The 22,911-nt window shown below is 39.3% G+C and overlaps 1 long non-coding RNA gene across 1 annotated transcript; it reads right to left on the reverse strand.

Moving 5' to 3' along the window:
• Nucleotides 1-1,530: 1,530 nt before the first annotated feature.
• Nucleotides 1,531-3,067, reverse strand: LOC102076344 (uncharacterized). Its single transcript, XR_266306.3, has 3 exons — nt 2,998-3,067; nt 1,749-2,108; nt 1,531-1,668 (listed from the first exon to the last, which is right to left on the reverse strand). It is a non-coding gene; the product is annotated as an uncharacterized LOC102076344 (long non-coding RNA).
• Nucleotides 3,068-22,911: the final 19,844 nt, after the last annotated feature.

The following is a 22,911-nucleotide window of genomic DNA, read 5'->3' on the forward strand; positions in this document are numbered from 1 at the left end:
CAAAGGTCTTCCTCCTTTCACCCTCAGTGGAACCCGAGGGGAGCACAAACAATATTCAGATCTGCATGTACACATGTTGCATCATGTTTTCTGATGCAGCACCAGTATAAATCTAATAAATCTGTGCTTTCACAGGCAAGAATCAGTCTGTTTCACTTTAGCTTATTCATTTACTCTTTGTCTATAAGATAGGAGTTTATAGTGTGCCTATTTTAAGCAACTGTGGGAGTATTTGCAGCAGCTTTTTAACATGCAGAGAAAGAAAACATCTGACCTTCACTCTACATGACTCTTGTGTTTGTGTTGGAATTGAAGAGAGCCTGAGAATTAAATTAAAAAAGTCTGTTGAACTCAACTTGGATGTGGTCATAAATCATCGGCAATATTTCTTGGAACAAGCAAAATCCAAGATGAAATGCTAAAGGCCACATAATTAAACCTAAAAACTGTAAAATCACAAAACCTCTGCCTTATTTCTGTTCTGAAGCTCTGCGGGGTAAGGTCTGTATTTTTTCCTTGGCAGCAGGGAGTCAAAGGTACTGAAAAGAAAACGTAGTCATATTTAGGTAAGAAAAAGTAACTCAGCAATAGCTCTGTTGTTCTAATGACATAACTACCGGTGCCACAGTGACATACTGAATATAACACTGAATTGAGGTTTGCAGCAAAAGAAGGGGAAAAGACAGTACGATAAACAGCTGCGATGATCCTGCACAGCTGGATGAATACCACTGGGTAGGTTACTCAGTGCTCATCTCCCTGCACAGACAGTGTGTTTTGTCTGTACAGTTAAGCTTTTCTTCTCCCAGAGGTTGCCTGTTTGCCAGTCTGCAGATCTTTTTGGATTCCTCTGAGAAGCAGCTGCAGGAACCTTGAACATCTTCTAGTAATTAAGATGAAATGACCCAAACAGTCTAATCTGAGGTGCAACTAAAAGTATTCATAGCTAAAGCCAATTTTCAACATGCGAACATACCGTTTGCTTCAAAACTTCCAACTGTGTGATGATGATAGTATTTCATTTAGCTGATTATTTGCCTACAGAATGGTGTAAAGATGGTACATCTGCACAAATACAAGAATTTGTAAAAGCGATTGTTTCCCAACAAATCGAAACATCGCATGCTAGCAACTAAACGCTGTTGCAGATTTTGTCTTGAACGTGCTCATCGTAAAAATGTTTAATCAAATGAACATAAGTCTTATCAGATATTCGAAGTCTTTAAAGAACTATTCAATATCCTCCATGAATGATTTTAATAGAGTGAGTCATATTTCAGGTGGCCTGCTTTTCAGATTGTATCACTGCTCAACATTTGTCACCTGTCAAATTATTTTCCCCCCGCATGTCATGTTCATTTGTCAAAACAGCGCTGTTCAAAGTTGCCTACTGCTTCACGTCCAACTAAATCAGATTTTTGGGGGGGGGAGGATTTTTATTTGGATGTCATATTTATGGTAATGATACAATAATGGAATTGCACACAATTTTAAATGCAATTTATCTACGTCTTAACATATTTAAGCAAATATCGGGACTAATGGTGGGAACATAAAGTGAGAATAAACAGTTGAATTTTTCAGAGGGAACGCATTTAATAAGCCATCATGCAGTAATCCTGCAGAACCAGCTGCTGCACACAGCAGCCTTTGCTGAGTATGAGTCTCCTGCCAAAAAAAAGAAACAGTTGTAGTCTTGTTCAGGTTGAAGGCAAAATAAAAATAATTGCATTCAAAAGCCAAGTTACCTGAATTTTAGAAGAACGTTTAACCTTTTCACATTAATGAGAGCTGGACTTGGCCAGAGTCCAGACCACCAGAGGCAGTTCCCATGCTAGAGACTTACCGCTGCCTCTTATCAGGGTTTTAACGCATTAATATTTCTACGGGGTCTGATCAATGCCAGTGAAAGCCATTTTTTATCATTCTTCCAGCTACGTAGACAACATCTGAGTTACGGTTGGTGTATCCGATGCACATTTATTCTTCCTTCCTGACAGTTTTATGGAACTCATTATCCGCTTTGTGGCCATGGCTGTGAATGGAGGACCTGTGTGGGTTTTATGTGTAGCCAGTAGCTCCTCCACTGACCACATTTAATGTCCTCTCTGAAACAAAAAAAGGAGGGGGGTTAGGCAGGGTCAAGGGGGTGCATCCAAGCTCCTCTGATAACAGCAGCAAGTTCTACTACACACAGAGTGCCAATGTAGATGTGAGGGTGAGGGAGAGGACTGAGAGCCAGACCAAAGTTTTATTTACCTCAGGTGCTATGGCTCATTATAATGGTGTTAATGAGGAGCAGATGCAGCTGAGTGAAGAAGAAGGAGGGGAGGGGCTAAAGGAGCAAGGTGCTGCTTGTCCAGGGTAAGCCTACATGGAGGTCTGTCCAGATATCCCCAAATCCCCCTCTCAGTGCAACAAAAACAGCCTCTCTTCATGTGTTAATATCTACTCAGCAAGTGCTATTAGCAAACACTGAGAACTGCCTACCGCAGTGATTTAGCACATCCATCTAAACCTTGGCTATGCTGAAAGGTTATGTGGATGTTACTGTAGTCATAAATGATTCAGACCTTTGAAAACCCCTCTTGTTTCATCTATGTAATGCTATTAGGGCTTTTGAGTTCAAATCCAGCTTTATTTTATGGCGTGGATTTTACTTCAAATTAACCATAATTAAAAATAGCCATAAATAAATTGATATCAGAAACCTTTGCATCCTATAGGCCTGTGTTATTATGAAAATACAACAGCTCTAATGATGCATATCGCAGCGCAGAAGAAAGGATCATAACGTACACAGTTTTTGGTCGCTAAGTACTCACTGAATAACGAATATGAGTCGGTCGATAGCCAGTCTGGGAAGCTATCAGCTATGCTAACTTAGCGTCTGGGATCAATGACCATTTTTGAGGCCCAATATTTCGATCTCTGTCTACCTGTCACTATTTAGGAATACAGATAAATGCAAAAATGCAAATAAAATGTTGTCTAAACCTTGTTGTGGAAACAAATGTCCGCCCTCCATGGATCGCCACACTGGCTATTTCCTTGCAGGCAGTTCAAGCCTCCTCAAATGCTATTGGCCAAATGAAAATGGAAATTGACTGCAAATGGAAACAAGAAGAGACTGAGCGGAAAAGATTTCCAGCCTAATGCATTGTTTGCTCCTGGAACAGTAAGTTAAAAAGCTAAAAACTACTGTGCTCAGCTGTTTCAAGAACATTTAGTAAAAAATGAAAATGCATCCATCCATCAATTCATCAATTCTTAAGCAGTTTAGAGTTGCAGGTATAACACTATTTATTTCAGCAAACTTGTGGATTGACATTTAAAAAAAAAATAATTGTATTATGTGTAACACAAAGTATTATAGAGGTTATTATCATGGAGGAAAGAGCAACAAACTATCTTTTGTTTCACAGTTTCAAACAGAAAATAGTCGTTAATATTCTCAAGCCACAAAGGTATCACACTACTTTTGTTTGAATTTTTAAAACTTAAACTATATATCAGTATAATTGGTATAAAAACATAGCTTTCAAAGTAAGTTGGATGCCAAAATTACAAATAAGGAAAACAAGCCATGCTACTGTGCTAAGTAATATGCTCCATTATAACAATAAACATAGGTGGTGTAGTTTATTGTTGGTCTTAAGTACATTCATTCCAGTGTTGCAAAAATGCTCAGTGGAGCTCCAAATATGTAGTTATTAGCTTAAAATAGTCCAAAATAAATACACTATTTACTCTTGACTGAGCAACCTATTAGTAAAAGTACAGCCTCAGCTGTTTCAGGTAGAAACTGGGCATTTAAAAAACAAAGTATATTTGTGAATTTGTGATCCTACAGAAACGACTGGACTTGATGCTTGTAATTTGATTATATTTATCATGAAAAGCAACTAAACAATATAGGGCAAAGAAGAGTCAATATTACCACACTATTCAAACAGCAAGGTCAATATCTAACAAAATTCTGAAACTATCAATAAGCTTTTTCTATCTAAAAATACATTTTCATAAATCAGTGATATGACCGTTTATCCCAACATTAATGCCTCCCTGGAATGTGTCAGTAAAGAGAAATGCAGCCCTCTGTTGGTGCCAAGCCTCTATACTCTGCTGACAATGGAATGGCTTCAGCTTTGAGTTTGCCATTGTGTCTTCTTCACTGAATGAGAGCTGGCAGTAATGATCTCCATGAGCCCCCTGTGCGTGCCAGTGGTGGACCATAACAGTCTTTATTCACCATGAAACCTCCACTGGGAGCATCTCATGGTCCCCAGGACAACAATGCTGGCAGCCAAGCCCACAGTCCGCTTTACGTTTTTATGGGCTTGGCCTTCCCTCTGCTATTGAGGCAAACGCAGGCTATCAAACAAAACAATTTATGTCCCAGCCTGGTTTTGACCTTGGGCCTCCTGAAATGCCATTGCTCAAAAAATGTAGAAACCCCATGAATGGAAGCATGTTTATATTTATGAAGACATGAAGTGATTTCTTTATTTTGGATAACATTGGAACATTTTGCCCAGAAAATATGGCTGTTTTGCTCCAAGTTGGTGCACAGGATGGATCCTGTTCAACATGCATGGATTTTTTTTATGTATTTATTTTGCTGTCTGACCTCAGATATTTCTCTAGCATGAGTTGTTTCTTCTTTTTTCGAGTTTCGGATGCAGCACTGATCTGGCTGATAGCCTCTGGTTTGTTTGGGTAGTTTGACTGAATTCTTTCTTTACTGGAGGGGCGTGCCTTGTTTTCATCGGCCAGCTCATGTCAGATTTCTTTTTTCCCCTTCCTTTGCTGAAAAGCTTTGTTTTTTGTAGCTCTAGTTATTTATGGTGCATACTTCCTAGAAAGCAGAATTTAAAATTTGGCTTCTCTTTGCCAGTGTCCCAGCGGTCATCATGTAAAAAATAAATCCCACATGAAACACCCATGTTTAAAACGATATTTTAAAAGAAGAAAAAGCAGATTCAATCTGATTTATATTGGAAATGCACAGAAACACAGCGTATACTGTGAAAGAAAACAAAACCCTGCATATGCATAAAATCAAAGGTCGAAAAACTTTAGATAGACTTTCTGGCTGGATCTGTATCGCTTGGACTTGAAACATTGTGTTGGCCTTTGTTACATCACAGATTGTTACATGCAGATTTTATTAAAAAGACTAGCTCGCTTTTCATTGCAAGAAAACAGCTTTCCTCCCAATATCTGTACACGTGTCAGCTGGATTCTTCAATGTGATGTAGAGAGTGACCAAGAAGCATGAATGATACAAGATGAAAGAACAGCTTTCCGTCTCTGTGTGTTATATGGATTCTTCTCACGCAATTCCCTCAGAGACAAGGGGGTTCAGTAATCTGTATCCTTTAGTGAGAGAACCCCATGGAGATGCATTAAAGAGATAAATTGGTATCATCCCCAGTGTGACACACTCCTCATCTGTCTCTGCTTGCCTCCATTGATCACAATTTATTTTATTTGTGTTGTTTCATTATTAGGCGGAAGAAAAGCATTGCATTAATAAAGCCCTGATTATAAAGTTAAACAGAAATGCTATACTGTTAGACAGGAAGCTGGGGTTTAAGCACAAAGCTCCGGCACGCCTGCCCTTGTATCTTCTTACACAATAAACTGAGATCACAGGCGGCACTGATCATTCACTGCGGATTTAATTTATTTCTTAACGATTATCCGGCTCTGGAGTGGACACACTTCTCTGAATAGATCACTGAAACCCTACATTTCCCAGTAGCCCTGTCATATTTGTGAGACAAAGCACTGAGCTGGACTGATTCAAGTAATTTAATTGATATACCTTAATACAAAAAACAAAAAAAGACTTGGTCAGGTTTGTTGTTTGAATATGCAAAATGAACACCTGAAAGATTTCACGGAGTCATAAAACTCCAGTGAAACAACAGAGAGGTCATTTGGTTTAGATCAATGTGAGCAAATCTGTACATGTCTAGCCTCTTTTCTGCGTTGGGAAAGGAATTTTTGCAGTCAGTATCTCAACAATCATAAATATTTGAGTAGTTTTAGAATCCCTCACATAAGTAACAGGAGTAGCATTTAAAAAAGCATATGATACTCTGAGCATAAATGGGCTGATGAAGGTTTCTCATAACTGTCAAATCGGTTACAGAGTCATGTAAATCTGTGGTAAGTAAAAGACTTGCAAGAAAACGAAAAAAAGAAATGACATATTTCTCTCCAGGTTTAGAAGATGTGAAGATGGAGAATTTGAGCAAAGTCAAGTCATGCCAAGATTCCCACATTTAACCTGCTGGCTGTATCCCAGGATAACTGTTGTGATAAATAGGCTGATGATAATTTCTAACAATAACAAGGAACGGTACCATTTTGCAGGGATGCAATTAAAATAATTGCAATGTTTAGAAAGAGTGGACGTCTTCTGTGAATGCTGGTTGTGTTTTTTTGAGGAGACCGCCAGTAACAACAATGTGGTAAAGAGCTGGCCCTTGTGCTGTGTGCCCTCGCTGTATGTCAAGAGGTGATGTGGTAATGTGTTGACAGCATGATATTTCAACACCATTTTAGAGTAGCTTGACTTAATATTCTTCCTTATGAGCCAATCCATTTGACAATAAACATGCTCAAACTCACTGCAACCTGGGCTTGGACTGATTTCTTTATTTCTGCTCTGTTTTAGTTGTCGCTTGGGCTCAGAGACCAGTTTCCAGTCTTCACAGAGAAACAACAAATAGTCAAGTCAAACAGCCTGGCACATCAGGGGTCTATGGGGGAAAAAACAGTTATAGTGTGGATAAATGTAAATTTTTCCAAAAGAAAACCGTAAATTTTGGTGTCTCAAGGGTGGTTTTCAAATTGAGTTATAAAACAGGGGTCTCAAATGAGGAAGACCAGACAGTCACAAGTAAGGAATGCATCCACTGGCCTCAGTGATGGAAAATGTTCAGTCCCAGTTCAGATTGAACTTTGACTGTGAACCTTAAAAAAAAAAGAACCAAATAACTAACAAGTTACATAAGATCATATACGATCTTAAGTCTTGACGTGGAATATTGATGGAGGAGGGTGGAAACTAATTCAGTCCTGATGCTTATAAACAACTAAACAAGCAACCAAACAAACCAGAACACAGAGATACGCAACAGTCAAGGTGAAGCCATAAAGGCATGTTAACATTTTCCAGAGAGGAAAAGTTACTCTTTATCCTGACATGTCAGTACATAGCGCTGAGACTGGATGTAAGAGGAATTTGTCTGGGGTAAGAATACAGAAGTATAAGAAGTCAAATTAAAGTCACAGGGAAAAAATAACACATACCTGATTGAATAAGACTGCATGATAATCTACAAATACATAAAATCTTTTACAATTAGGTTGACAGATGATGCAGTGTTGTGTAATGGGCTATATTTACGCCACATAGTGCGCAAACATGCTAGCAAAATGTATAGATTAGCCCAAAGGCAATGCAAAAACACATTTTCTGTCTTAAGCTTTATCCATCCATCCATTCATCCATTTTCCTCCACTTATCCAACTGACTTTTGCAGAGGATCTGGAGCGTCTGAGAGCAGGAGGTGAGGTACATCTAGGACAAACTGTTTATTTCAGAATATGTATAGAGGTAAAGCTATAAATCTATTGTAAATTGTGGGCATCATATGTGCCTGAATCATTAGACTACCATGTTACGCTGACTGGTATTCTCATTCTTAAACATGTAAAACTGCAAATGTTAATTCCTGAAAAAAAGTATTGCATGTTTAGCTGAAAATAATCACTAAGATATCCACTAATTGTGCTTTTTATGCAATTAACTGGTCTCATCACTTCTTTGGCAACATAAATTATTACAGTCCATTTGCTTTAGAGGCTCACATGCTTTTGTGAACTTTCTCACATGGCGGCATGAAATGACATTCACATGACATCCACACGGCACAGGTCACCCATGAATTTGCAGTATTTATATTGCTATAAACTGCACATCACAACAGTCACTGGAAGCTGTTTTCACATTCTCCAATCTCAGCTAACAAGCCAACAGGTATAATTTGAACCAAATAAAACGTGTGATATAATGGTAACATGCCCTGTGAGATTTGGTTGTGAATGTGTGGCAGCCTGAGTGTGACAGAACTGGAATGGGGCGCCGTGGATGCCGAGATGTCATGTGCTACACCTCTTACAGCAGGAGCTCCTGTTAAGGTTATTTTTACCCCAGCACCTGGAGGTGTTACAGACCTGCTCCGACCTGCACATTCTTTTCCCTCAGCACAATCAGGTGTGAGAGCAAGTGATCTTCATTCACTGCAATTAAGATTCTGCCTTCATCTTCTCCTGGTACACAATTACTGCTCTGCTGCTGTTTGCTCTAATTGCTCTTTCTGCAGGGATTGGTGGGAAGCCAGTGATTGTGATGGGAAGGGGATTATCTGCTTTCCTTTACTCTGGCCCCTTAAAAAAAAATCATCTGTAAACTCCCCGGTGTAATTACCGAGCCTCATGATTAATTGTCTATTGAAATTAGCGCTGGTCTAGCTTTCATTTTTACTGCTACGAATATTAATTTATGTTAACTCTCCCCTTTTCTTTTTTTTCACCCTTTCTAAGGCACATCCTTTGAATATTCATCGAGGTCTTGAAAAATGGGCACAAGCCAATATTTTGACTTAGAGAACTGACACTTGGCTATCACAAAAAAAGCATATCTGGAATTAAAAGATGTTCTTTTGGACCATTAATAATATTTACAGGAGGTCGACAGGTGAGGAAAGCGAGGTCTTATTTAAATCACGTCTCATCTGTTAGTCGAGAGATGTCGGAGAATATGCAAAGCAGCGGCTCGGCTTTTGTTTTCCTTTGGAGAGGGAAGAATTGTCACATTTAATTCAGTTTGTATTTGTTTAACCCTTGTGAGAAATGACAAGTTGAATAAGTGCCATATAATCACATTCTGCATATTTTCACGCCATAATGTATAGATCTCAATGTCACCTTGAATAAAACATGCACCAGAGGAATACATTTGGGTAATATGGAAATTTACACTAAGGTCTGAATCAGATTAACTTTTGAATATCTCCATACTCTATCAAGCAGCGAGGACTCTTATTGGCCAGGATGGAGCATAGTTATGCACACATGTAGGTGCAAAATTGCTACAAGTCAGCATCGACTGAAAACACTTCAATTCTAGTTAAAACATGATTTAATTGCCTTTAATTACGTTCGTCATCCCCTTCGTTTGGGGCTTATGTTTTTCAGATAAAGAACTTTTTGTGTATTAACTGAATTTTTTATCATTTTGACATGTGTGTCACCTGTGAGATGGTTAACCAAAAAGTGCATTCTAATGTTATTCAGCTTGTTGGTGTATGAATGCATGCTTTTTAAACATTTGGACATGAAGAAGATCCACTGGGAGATCTCCGCATTTAAGTCTTCTTGTAGGAGTCAAGTACAACAAATCAAAGTCCTGCATATGTAGCCAAACTCTGGCTTCATCCTTATTAAAGCTCCGCTGTTTTCCAAATATATGTGAAAACATGTATAAGAGCCACATTTACTGCAACAGCTGGCCTGTTTGTTCATTACAGTTGACACAGGCACAGTTTAAAAAATACACTGTCCAAGAATGAAAGGATAGTAACACATAGTTTTGGTCTTTTTCATGCAATTTGTTGACAATGACAAACATATATAACAACATCAAACCAATTTTTTCTGCCTGATGATGTGGTGACGTTTTGTCTTCGTCTCAGTTCATTCGCTCTCTCTCTCTAGTCACAGTCGCTCTATCATCTTTGTCCACCTGTACACTAAAAATCCAGTCGACCTTCATCCTGCCTCGCTCAATCCACATTCAGATAAAGGGATCACACCGGACAGATCAAACTAATGTCTTCCCCCCTCAGCATCTCTGAACGGCCGCTGAATAAAATTGCAGCTGCTGTGAAACGGCTGTGACATAACTTGATCCACGCAATGACGGCACACACCGCAGCTTGCTCTCTGCAATATATCAGTGCCAGGAAACAGTGGACGTGGAGACACGCTGATTGAATCAGTGGCCCTGGGGAGAGTTCATCTATACCAAACCAGAAGCAAACACACAAGAACCCCTTTAACTGTATCTGCTGTAACAATGTTTAAGGACTTAGAGGTCATTCATTCAACTTCCTCCTGACTAAGCACAAAAAAGAGTAAATGCAATGTAGAGCGTTTTTACTGTCTTCAAGTGGAATTCAAACCACACTAAAGCAACCGAGAATTCACAGTAAAGCCACAGAACTAACTGCGTTACACTGTATTCTCCTTTTACTAAGTATCCTAACCTACGGTGCACCATTAAATGTGTGCATAATTCAAATGAAGCACTTAAAAGTTATTTTGATAAGCACAGACTCACCCTGAAGAAGTTCAAACATTACTGTTCGTCGTAGTGGTTTTAAAGCGATTTGATTTACAAAAACTGCGCTTAGGATTTATTTTCTGTGGGTATAAACAATTCAGTATTTACGACTGTCACCCTATGCTCCAGTCTTTATGTCTTTATGAGTCACCAACTATTATGCGTTTCACTGTACTGAGACATATTATCATTCTCCAAGGATAAATGACCAATAACTTTGACAAATGACAGTAAAACCGCCTTAAGAGAGAGCTAATAGGAATCAGAGTTCCATGTTTGACAGGTTATGTTATGGAGTTCAGCATTTTTAACAAGAATGTTACAATAATATCTAATAAAAGAGTGCGATTGTAAGATGACAAAGGTATTTGGTTTTAGATTTAGCTGCTCAGGGAGTAATAAAATTGTTTGAAAACTTGGCTGTCACTAACTGTGACCGCGCAGTGGATGTGTGATGATCTTGTGGGGGGGTTTTCCCATTGTAAAATGAGTACCAATGAATGATTCATGTCATGTATTTTTACTTTTATGGTGAGAGTTAATACGGCTGCAGAGATTTGAATGCAAGCTGATTTCATTTCAACATTTCAAATCACTTTTGCCCCTTTTTGACCCATACAATATAACAAATAGCAGTAAAAAGAAAAAAATAAAGGAATTTTTGTGCACCACTATACTGCAATCGGGTAACAAACTATCATAACAGCAGGCTACTAAGTTATTCATAAAATAAGTAAGTGTTGGTATAGATGTTCTCTAAATGTTCTCACACAATCATACAGCATGCAAGGTGCTCACCTGCCAGCAGTTTGGTGATTGCCAAAGTCCTCTCAGTGGGTAGAGGGGTAGGCTTTTGATGCTGCAGCTAATATTTTCAGGTGAGGTTGCATGAGTTTATCCTATTTATATGTGATAATGAATGTCTTTTAAGGTTTTTTAAGGTCATTGTTTTACCCTTTTATTTTAATGAAGTTCTGAACATTAGTTCTAATTAGCTGATGAACTCCTATATTGTATCCTAATAATATATTTTGTAGGATCACAGTGGCCTTTGACTTTTGACCACCAGATCTTAATAAGTTCATCCTTGAGTCGAGCTAAATGTGAAAAAACTCCCTCAAGGCATTCGCGAGAATGAGATAAACAACCTAGCTGTCACCAGCAAGACTGAATTGTAATTTATGGAGATGTTCTCTGAGAAATGAGATGTTGATGTAATAAATAATATGACACAGAAATATTCTTTGTTTTATATTATGTAGTTCCCAAATCCACTTAAATTACTTTTGAAAATCTGATTTATTTTATTGGCCAAGTGGACACTACCTGCACTGTGCCATAGTGCATCTCTCTGAGAATATGAGGTTATTAAACTGTTCCCTCATATGCTAATTTGTTAATTAAAGTGTCTTTGTCTCAGAAGAAATAAGCGATTTAAAAGAAGTACTCTCATTTGTGATATTACAGTTAATAGTGACTGTACATCAGTGATGTTTCTGTACCTGTGTCTTCTGGCTGCGAACAAGGGCGAGTGACTAATTCTCCTTACGGGTGTTCGAGTTCACCGCTCCTAAAGAGAAAGCAGGCCCATCCCATCTTCTGCACCGCTGTGACCCTGATCCCCTCTAGAGTTCCTATGCTCCACAGTAACCTGTGTTGCTATAGTTACCTTTTCCCGGCTACTTTGTAAGGTCACCAGCTCTGGTGAGCTCTCCCCTCAGAGAACAGGCATAACTAATGTCCTGCAGGTTCAGGCTTGATGTAAATAGTCTCAGTTGACAGGCTACTGTACAAATACTCAATTACATCTGCTTAAAGGAAATGATTTGTTGTAAGAGAGAGCACTCAACTTCTGTGACATCAGCGTTGCCAGGGCAACAGCAGCTGATTGCACAGGCTGGAATTAGGTATTGATCAGAAGGGGGGGCCCGGCGCCAGTGAGGGACTGGAAGCGATCCGCCGCTACGATTTACAGAGGATGGGGGTGGGGGTGAACCTGCACACTTCGCCCCAGCTCAGAGAGCTGAAAACCCCTCAGGAACCAATTTACACACCGCTACAGTGCAATATCTGCAGCAGTCAATAATGGAAATCTGATGCCCCCTCTGCCATCAATGTGACCGCTCCTCTCCCTCTCGTTAGAGCACCTTGAAAGTTCTAGGCCAATCCATAGGCACGGTAGATCTTTCCAGTGGAGCAGGAATATTTTGACTTTGGTATTGTGTCTAATTACACCTCTAAGTAAGGCTGCAGCCGTAAACATGCTCTCTCCTTTGTTGTCCTCTTCAACTTAATCCTTATTTAATTTAATCACTATTAGATCAAATTCATCCTCCTTTTTATGATATCTCTGTTTACTCTTTCCACTCATCTAATAATCAGCAGCTAATGTTTATTGTGTGGCTCCTGCTGATATACACGTGATTCAGAAATGCATCTTGACCTAATCAATTCAAGTATCTTACTATGGGTTTCACATGGCTTTTATTTTGTGCAGTTAAGAGCATTTTGAAAGAATAATCTTGTGAATGATTAGCCCTGCAAAACTATTCCTAAAATGTGCTTTTGATTTGTTTGTATCACAGCTATTTCATATTTTCTGAAACAGTGAAAGAAATCGTCAGAGGGGGGGAAAGACACTGGATATCTAAATCTGTTTTAGTGCTGAAAATGGACAAGTGATGACACTGTGGTTAGAGATGAATTAAAAACAATCTGTTTCACCGTATTTGTGGAGTCTGTTCATCTCGTGTTCTTGTGGATTATCTGCTCAGTTTGTCTTTACAATAAATATGGAGTTAACTATCAGCATAAAAGGAACTGGCCTTAAAACAAAGCACTGCATGGACCTAGTTTTCTTTTAACAAATGATGCGTCAAACTTGAACTTGTATCTACCAGACAAACTGTAAACTTCCTTAACATGAGCGGCAGATGTTTGTAAGTAGAGAAATCGAGACAGGCTACATCACACACACCACACTGTGGTTTGACAAAATGTGTTTTGCATGAAGCACCTAGGAGCAGCTGTGGAAACCTGACTGCTAAGGCCTGATTTTCCTGCAGAGAATTTCTGTCAAAAAGTAGCTCAGTGCGTCCACACCACTGGGTAGACATGGAATAACTGAATGGTAATGCACCACTATGTCTATAGACCCAATTGCTTTCTTGGAAAGAAAAACTCCCTCTCCTGGCAGTGCTCTGCAGTGCACGCCACGGTGTGAAGTAACACCCTGTGACATCTGAGGATGCTTAACCCTACAGGGCACATTGTGGCCAAATTTCCTCTATCCTCCACTGGAGACTACTGTGGTGTAAAAGAGCGAGCTGTCTCTTTTACATTACACAGACCTAGGACATGTCAACAACTTGTCTAATCACAGGAACTGATTATAGAATATATTTGCTATAATGTGATATATGCATATTAAAGTAAACTCTCAAAAGCAACAAAGATGGGCTCTTTAATAGAATCCAGCTATCATCAAGAGTAAATTCCAAGACCTCGATGTAATGGAAAAAATTCCTGTCTGATCTTCCCAAAGCTTTTGTCAGGAATCTGAGAAGCTGCTGGCTGCAGTTGTTGGACTGTGAGCCTGGTCTGCAGTCACAGGAGTGTTACGGGTAGTCAACCATCCAGGGGAAGAGGGCGCGCTTACATTCACTCCCTAATGGCAACAACATTATGGCGCCATCACCAGAAAAGACAGACAGAAGAAATTGAACCATTGTAAGACAAAAACTACAACGCTGGGATGATATCTGAAATTTTATATGAGATGAATGGTGCTTGATTGGAATTCTCACATTGGCATGCAGAGAACTGAGACTCTAATCTAGAAAACAGCCTGAAAAAACAAGCCTTTATAATGCAATAAGAACACTTTACTTTGTGCATATTTGTTTGACAACATGTGTGTCTGAATGCCAAAGCAGCTATTAATTTTCTTCCGTTTGCATAGTATTATTATACATTGGCTGGCGCTGCCAATTTAATATGTTGTACATCTTTTTTGTCTCATTCCTTATAGTTGATTCAATGTCATCTCTTTGTTGTCTCAAAATGCAATCAATGAAGGTCTTCCTACCCCATCTACTGAAAGTCAAACCCAACCTATCCTGGGCCGCTCTGAGCTGTTCTGTCAAATCTTAGAATCAAGCCCATATTTCTTGAAGTCATGTTGTGCTAGTCCTCACTCTAGTTTGTGTGTGCTCTCGCACCTAATATACAAAAGATCTATTGAAATATGCATGAGACCCATGATGCCTGCACTAAAAATACACTCAAATAGGGAATACATTGACAGCTCTGTTATTGAGCTCTCCTTGAGTTTCCTCTGTCACGGCAGCCACAGATCGCTCTCAGGGCTCATGTATTATCAAAACGATGCAACACCTCTCTCTCAGTTTCCCTCTGACACACTCACAATTTATCTCCCCCTCTCCCTGCTCACCGTCTTTCTATCTATGCCTGGCAAGTAGATGCAAATGTCCCATCAAACGTTAGTTAAAAAAATCTTCTTCTTTTTCAAATTCCCCAAATTATAGAAGTTAGGAAAAGGTTGCACAGATTGCAATTCGATATATCTCAGATATAAGTGTAACTGTAAACATTTATATATTGGATCAAGTTAATATGCAGTTGTTAAATATTGCTTCATTCTAACTGCCATGTGTCTGACTCACAAAGCTAATGTAATATTAAAATATATGACCAGCTTAGAATGAAAAATAGTTTTTATCCTGATGAGTGTTCAAAACTGTGTTAGATAATGATGGAAATGACTGTAAAAGTACTTTAAAAGCCTAACATACCACAAATCAGTGTGCCTCTAACAATAAGCTAAACAATTAGCACAATCTGATTTTTTGTTTTTTGTTTTTCTTTAATATAATTTCATAAAGCCTTGCACTTAAAGTATAGGAAAAATACAAAAAATGTAAATAATTAAGATAGTAAAAATTTAAAAACTAAGTAGCAGCCTGCTGGTGCTAATCAAATGCACTGGATTAATTGATCATTAGCAAGTATAACTACATCTATAAAAGAAATTTTGTTTGCAGGAGCAGATAAGAATCAATGTGCTGCAATGGACCAGTCAAAGTTCAGACTTCAACCTGACTGAAATGTTGTGGTGAGACCTTAAGAGAGCTGTGCATAAATGAATGCCATCAAGCCCCAATGAAGTGAAGCAACGCTGTAAAACAGAGGTTAGTATTAGTCAAATTAGTTAAAGTTATTGCTGCAAAAATTGAGTGGCCTGCACTCAGCTTTTCACTATAATAACTATAATAACAGCAAAGCTCCAAGTCACTCTTCCAATGCTTAGCTATGTGCTATATATATACTATGCCTTTCATTAACAGATAAGATTTCCTAAATGGTTAACTGTTGAAAAACCTGCATTGTCTAGTTTGAACGTCATCACAAAGGTCCTGTGAAAATAAATAAATACATAAATAAATAAATAAATTACCTGAAGAAGGTGCTTTTTCATTCTGGCCTCTTTTTTAAACCAATTTGATTTTGTAAGGCTGCCTGCATTAGTACAGTATTTCTCCATGTACCATAAGTTAAATAGCCTAAAAATACATCACCTCCTATGACCCTGAAGCTTTGTAAACCTCTCATTTAAACAAACATGTTTAAACCTTTACAGTGTAACACTGTTTATTAGTCACTTATATGAACTGAACCATAAACAATACTTGGTAATTGCCATCTCTTAAAAAAAAAAAAAAAAAAAACCCCAAGGCACCAAGTGAATGAATGTGAGAGCAGTTTAACCAACACCTTCAGTGTTCTTCCAACAATTATTCCTGTAATACAGTCAAGGCCTCTTTTTACTGCTCTAGATGATCTAGAGGGCAGAGTTTTATGCCACATTAGCTGCTGCTCTACCATAAAGAACATTAGGGGTTATAGAAATTGGCGACCAACATACAAAAGAGGACACTTTTTATTTGACATAAAATCACATTTTTTAAAAAGCAGAACTCAACAACCTTGCATTATTGGTTCTGTTAGGATATTTCTTTTAAGATAATCACAGTAAACTGCACTGTTATCATGTCAGCTTTGACAAAGGCAGTGGTGTTTTACGTTTTAGAGTAAGGGGCCAAAATGTTAGGCATCCGTAGCAGCTACACCTCTGTAATTGGGCAGAATTTAGAAAGCCGCTATGAAATACACCCCTGCAACTTTAATAAGTTCCAGAGTCCTAGGCTCCAGGTTGCTGCTCCCAAGGTGCTGGTCTGAGTTAGCTAACATTTATCACATAAACATCCAACAGCACTCCTGCTAAAGCAGACAAATGCCTTCCTGCTCTGCAATCCCTTCCATAGCCATCAGAATCAGGGCAACAAATCCAGCTTTAATAGTTATCTATGGAGTCTCTCGCATGCAATGAACACCCACATTTATTTCTCTGCTTTCTCCCGATGAGGGTAAGTGGATCAATTAGTGAAGACTACAAGTTCAGCATCTTTACACATAGTATCAATTGTTAAGTTGGGCAACAGCAGGTCCCCAGATTATCTCAGATCTGTGCCTCGCCTCGCTCCCATCCCTCCTTCTCTCCCTTCTCCAGATCCAAAGCTATCCTCATTACAAATGATCCTCTGATACACACAACCTTGGGACACACCTTCGCGCTAATGGCCCGCAGATTGATTTTTAATTAGTAACACTTTTGGATGGTGGCCAACTCAAATGGACTTTTATGAAAAACTAATCACCTTTTAGTTTTAAGCGTTGAAAGCTGTAAGTGAATGGTTTAAAGCTTTACCGGTGTTCACATATTCACTATAAATGAAGGCTACTAATTATTCACAACCTTGCATTTGTATGAATTATAGCGGGAGCAGCCTTTCTCAAAGAAAAATCTCTGCACAGAGTAGAGAGATGACCTCAGAGTTCTTAAAGTTGTGTGTTGAGAGGGCAGACGTGGAGTAGATGAAAAGTGGGTCAGGTCAGATATCTTCTTAGGGTTGCTGAAAACTTTCAAGCCAACAAAATGTCAGTCCACATTAAACAAGCAGGTCAGATGAGCCCGAAACTCTGTGCCCTGTGAGTTCATCTGGCATGAGTTCATTATTAAAGCTCACCAAGCTTTTATAAACTGGGCCAATATTTATGATGGCAAAAAGAGACACAGGCTACATCTGTAACATTTTAGTCCCAGATGTGCACACTGCGGTTGCAGGGTCAAGCCCATGAAGTCTGCTACAGAGGAATACTCATCCTTCAAAATCCTGTAGGAGCTGCATTATCTCTTATTTAATAGCTTGGCATTATTATTATATTTTCCACTCTATATACAAGATCCATGTCTGTGTTTCTAGGTGGATTTTGGTTTTTTGAGGATTGTTATTTGTTGTAGTTTGACTTGACCCAGCAAAGCGCCTTTCGCAGTTCGTTTTCATCTGCTAGGTATTCCAGGAGTATTGGTATGCAATATTTTTTTCTGCTGAATGTTTTGAGACTCGGATGCTTTATTAGCATGGCTAAGGTTTCAGGAACTTTTCTGTTTTCAAAAGTTCTAAAGTTTTTGGAAGTTTTAAAAGATTATGGTAAAAATTTGCAGAGGTGCGCAAACAGGGATGAAATTTTCAAGAGTGCCCTTTGCATAAAAGGTGAAAACTGCAGTACTGCAGTATGCATTTTGTTAAAAAAAAAAAAAAAAAAAAAAAACATATTGCATGCTACATATAGTAAGTTTAGGATTAAGGACTTTATGTGCAACAGCTGTTTAAAAACACTGCATGTTCCTCAATATTTAAAGACATACAGCTTATACTTGCTATTGTTTGCTTTTTTTGCCTGTGTGTGTTTACCTTGCTGGAGGGGTATTCATAGTTTCCTGGGTGCTCAGGGCTATCAAACATTTGCAGCAGCTCACACACACACTTCCACATCTGACCTAACAATCCACTCAACAGTAATTTATTGGTGTGATCCATCATTATCATGTTTTATTATGGCCACCATTGGAGATATAATTCACAAATAGGCACACGCTGTAGAGATGACAGTGAGGGAGAGGGATGTCCTTTACCTTCGTCCTCTGCCACGAGCCTTCAGGAGTCTCTGAGGGCCTATATGCAAGAGACCCAACCTTAGAATAAGCAGGAAGGCTGGTGATCTGGGGAACAGGAGCCTGCCCTGCTAGCCTATTGCATTGTGGGCCAGCCGGACTTTCCATTAAGTGCCAGAGAGAGAGCGAGAGAGAAAGACAGAGAGAACACACCACGGCAACAGCAGAGCAGTGTCCGTGCCATGTCACATGACCACCTTTGTATTCAGTAGCCATAACTCACTGCTTGTGCACATGGATTGATCCCAGGCTGGACACTCCCAGGAGAAGCCCTGGCACTCAGCGGAGTTTGATCCCTCAGATTAATGCAATAGGGATTCCAGGCCTTTGTCTCCAGCCAAACACTTAACGTCCCCCGAATTTGTATCCAGCAAAGGTTGAGTCCCATGTTTATTTGGGTAATGAATTGCTGTAATTAATGCACGTATTGATTCCCCCTCAGTGTCTCTTGCAAAGGCCAGTCCGATTTCTAATTTAAAGGGAGTGGGAGTGTTAGCAGGAGGGTGAGAAAAGGGGAGGAGAGCCCAGTATAGGCAAAACAATTGCACTATGTGCTTGCTGAATGAGAGTGTAATTGTTCAATGAATCACATTTGAATGCATTCAATTAAATCCTTCAAGTCGTGTGTTTGGTGTGTGCGTTTGTGGTGTTTTATTATTTTGGTTTTCCTCTCATGTTGTAATAAAAATGTAAATCCTTGGAGGGCATCCGAGCGCCGATGAGGACATCTGCCAAGTAGCTTCTCTGAGCTCTGGCGTCACATTAATAAGCACAATGCAATTTTCCCACACAAACAGGTAATGCTACATTAGCATATAATCCCCTGGAATTATGACTATACTCATCTCCATCACTGCGCCCTCACAGAGGAATTCTGCATGCACTCTCAGAAAAACTATGCGTGTGAGGGAATTATCTCCGCGCTTCAAGGACAGGAAGTTTTCCAGTTTGCAAAAGCTATCCAGTGATTGCGCAAAAATGTGTTATTGTTTTCAGTCTGGGTAGTGCGGCACAATACATTATGTGTCTTCTCTTTGATCTGAGACCTTTGCATGGCTCCTTTAAATGCTCTTCATGTCCTTCCCCTTGCTGTGATGCTGTGTGGCTGTGCCCTGTGAAAACACCTGGTCACCACCGCTGTGAAATGTCTGACCACAGAACAATGAACAGCCAGCTGGTCCATCTATTATTGTTTGTTGAGGTTCACCTCAAGAATTGCATTTCCCCCCCTGTGAGTAATTACAAGAAAATGAGCTTTTGACCTTTGATGCACATTGGAAAAAAAAAAACTTTAAGGGTAATACAGTAGTGTCAATGTGCTTGTATTGATCACAGCTGTAATTACAACTGCAATAATTTGCAAAAGTCTTGAGCCACCTCCCATTTTTTAAGTTTTATTTCCAAAGAGGCGGATTTCCTTGTAATTTTTAAAGTAGTAGGCTAGAGCAGTAGTATCAGGTCTTTCACAGCTTTGGACATTGGCTGCTTTTTCAATGATTTTCTGTACAGTCATCTTACCTTACCATTTTCAAAGGAATGTTTTTTTGTTTGTCAAGCCACTTACCATTGACCCATGAATCATTAAAGCATAAAACAGTCACCTAACACAAGGTATTCATCTGGGTTGTGTCTACATATAACAGACAACCAATTTTAAATGGTATCTTTAGGCACTTTGTTACTACCAGCCTGTTGCAAATATACATAATTTATTTCCATTTTTTACTTGAACGAAAAATGCCGACACAGATAACACAGGCTCTGACAGGTGCAAAATAGTATTTCTGCAGCAACAAGATGATTCACAAATATTTATTACAAGTGCAGGGCAAAAAAAGTGACAGGCCTTAAAAGTTACAGAGGAGCAGTCTTTTGAAAGTCATGCCCTTGAGAATTAGGAAAAAGTCCAATGAAAATCTGGACCTGAGATGCATCTGCCCTTCAGTTTGAGAAGCCACTCTTAAGGAAGGTATGGCAAATTACACAAGAACTGTGCTGAAAGTCAGTGGCAACAGGTCTAATGGAGTGACGAATCCAAATGTCTACAGCTAACTATCATCTGGAAAGCATCTGACTGGAAACAGCTTCATTTTTCAGTATGACAATGATCACAAACAGAGTGCAAATGTATCAAAAGCATACCTGGATGAAAAAGCACACAGAGGATCTCTATCAGTCATGGATTGCCCCGCCCTCCCCAAGAGCCTGAACCTTAATATTACTGAATCAGTGTGCGATCATCTTAACAGAGAATGGAACAAAATATAGCCTGTCCTCCAGGAAGCCAGGAGAACTATTCCTGAAGTTCCTGAAACTAGAAGTTTTTCTAAGAGAGTTCACACTGTTGAAGAATAAAGGTGGTCAAAGTAAATATTGACTTTTAAGTCTTTTCGACTTATTAGAGCTCTGTTGTCTTTTATACTCTATTCCCATGTATGTTTGCACGTTTCGATAAATTACTGCATCTGTGTCCAATTTACATAGCAAATAATAAAGAAATTAGGGGTGATTCAAGACTTTGCCACAGTACTACAAACATATTTACCATTTACCAGTTTTACCATTTAAAAGATGTTGAATGAAGTGTAATACAAAAGTGTGTAATATTTTGTCTAATATCAGTGTAATATTCTAATCTAATGTAGTCCATTAGATTTCTTCCAGCTTACCATTACGTGTGATATTTAAATTGGTTTGATATTTCAGGAGAGCAGTGATTGTGTGAGGACCAACAATGTAACAGATCTGCTTATTCAACTCATTAATAATACACTTTAACTAAATCATAGCCAGCAGTTCAGTCTATTACTCGGTTTTCGCGATTCTAACAACAGTGATGATGAATAATGATTCATTCTAGCATCCTAGATTTTCTGAGAACCTATGGCATGCCTTATTAAAGACAAAATAGGTAGAAGACTAATTAAGCTGACCAAAAAGGAATGACGGCATGCCCAACTGCCAGAGCCAAGTAAGGGCTTGAAAAATGGCTTCGCTGCAATTTCAATTAATCAGTTGTATTTTGCTTAATTTTGTTTGACGTTGGCAGAGGAAACGTCCTCTGGGAGTATCTGTCCTTTGACCACTAATGCTTTAGTAATTCTTCCATCAGTAGAGCCTATGATTGAAACAATCAAGTGTGTGTGTGTGTGTGTGTGTGTGTGTGTGTGTGTGTGTGTGCATGTGCGTGTACGTGTGTGTGTGTGTTTGTTCAAAATAAATTTCACTCCTATCAATTTATCATGGGTCAATCAAAGAATATGTTAGTTTTGGCGAATTTGTAAATTATGTAACTTTTTGTTTGTTTATTTATTTGTTTTTTCTTTTGCATAACGTGTCAAGCTTTCCTGTACGTGGTCATGTCCTAGATTTTAGAGAAAACAAGAGATCGATTAAAATGTTCTATTTTATTTTAACAACCATCAACTTCATATATTCATATTTATACAAGCGGTGTGTGTGTTTGTGTGTGTGTATGTGTGTGCGCACTTTCACTGAGGGCAGTATTTGCGAGCATGTCCCCCCATGTATGCCTGTTCTTTAGCTTACATACAGTGTTGAGTAAGGAGGCTGATTGCAAAGCCCACACAACTGAGTGTGGAACCTGATTAACCTTACAGTGACTCCAGAAGCATGTGACCGCCACTGTTTCCCCTCCTTTCCAACCCACAGCCCATGAAAGAGATGTTGAACTTAACCTCTGCAGCAGTGATGAATTAACAATAGAACAATTCAATGCCCCAGTAATTACAAAACACTTCGGACACGCAACATTTTTCAGCTCTGCCACACAGGTTTGTCGGTATTGGTGGCTTTCACCTGGAATGCTGGGGCTCTTTGCTCTTCCTAACTTTGTTTTCTCTCACGCAGATTAGATCTGCCACCCCATTACAGATTCATTTTCCTAATTTTTCATGTCTGCGCCGCGCCCCATCTGCACAGGGCTGATAATTGTGGGGACCAGCCCTGGTGATTAACATCAGCAGAATTAATTACGCCCGCCATTAAGGCTCCAGGTTGCACACAATGATCAAGAGAAATTAACTTTCTCCCAGGCCCCTAAATCATCTCACCTTCAAGTGGAGTGATGGCAAAGAGACAGACCCAGAGTCCTGGACCCCGCTCAGCACCTTCTTAACCAAACATGAGGTGTGCATCCTGCCTCCCACCAAGGAGATTATAGCTGCGGCTGATGGGTATCAATTACGCCACCTTATGTGGTGGGATAAGCGAGAGGTGTCCAGGGTCTGGTGACTAATGGACCTGGGTTAGAGCCACCCTGCAGCTGGAGACCAGGAAGCTGACTGTTTCTCTAGCCAGGGAGCGCCCGCCAGATGCTGAGAGCCTCAGTTCACCAGCCTGACACATACGTATATATCTGCACATCACATTT

The sequence above is a fragment of the Oreochromis niloticus genome, linkage group LG16, assembly GCF_001858045.2.
Source record: "Oreochromis niloticus isolate F11D_XX linkage group LG16, O_niloticus_UMD_NMBU, whole genome shotgun sequence".
Lineage (NCBI taxonomy): Eukaryota > Metazoa > Chordata > Actinopteri > Cichliformes > Cichlidae > Oreochromis > Oreochromis niloticus.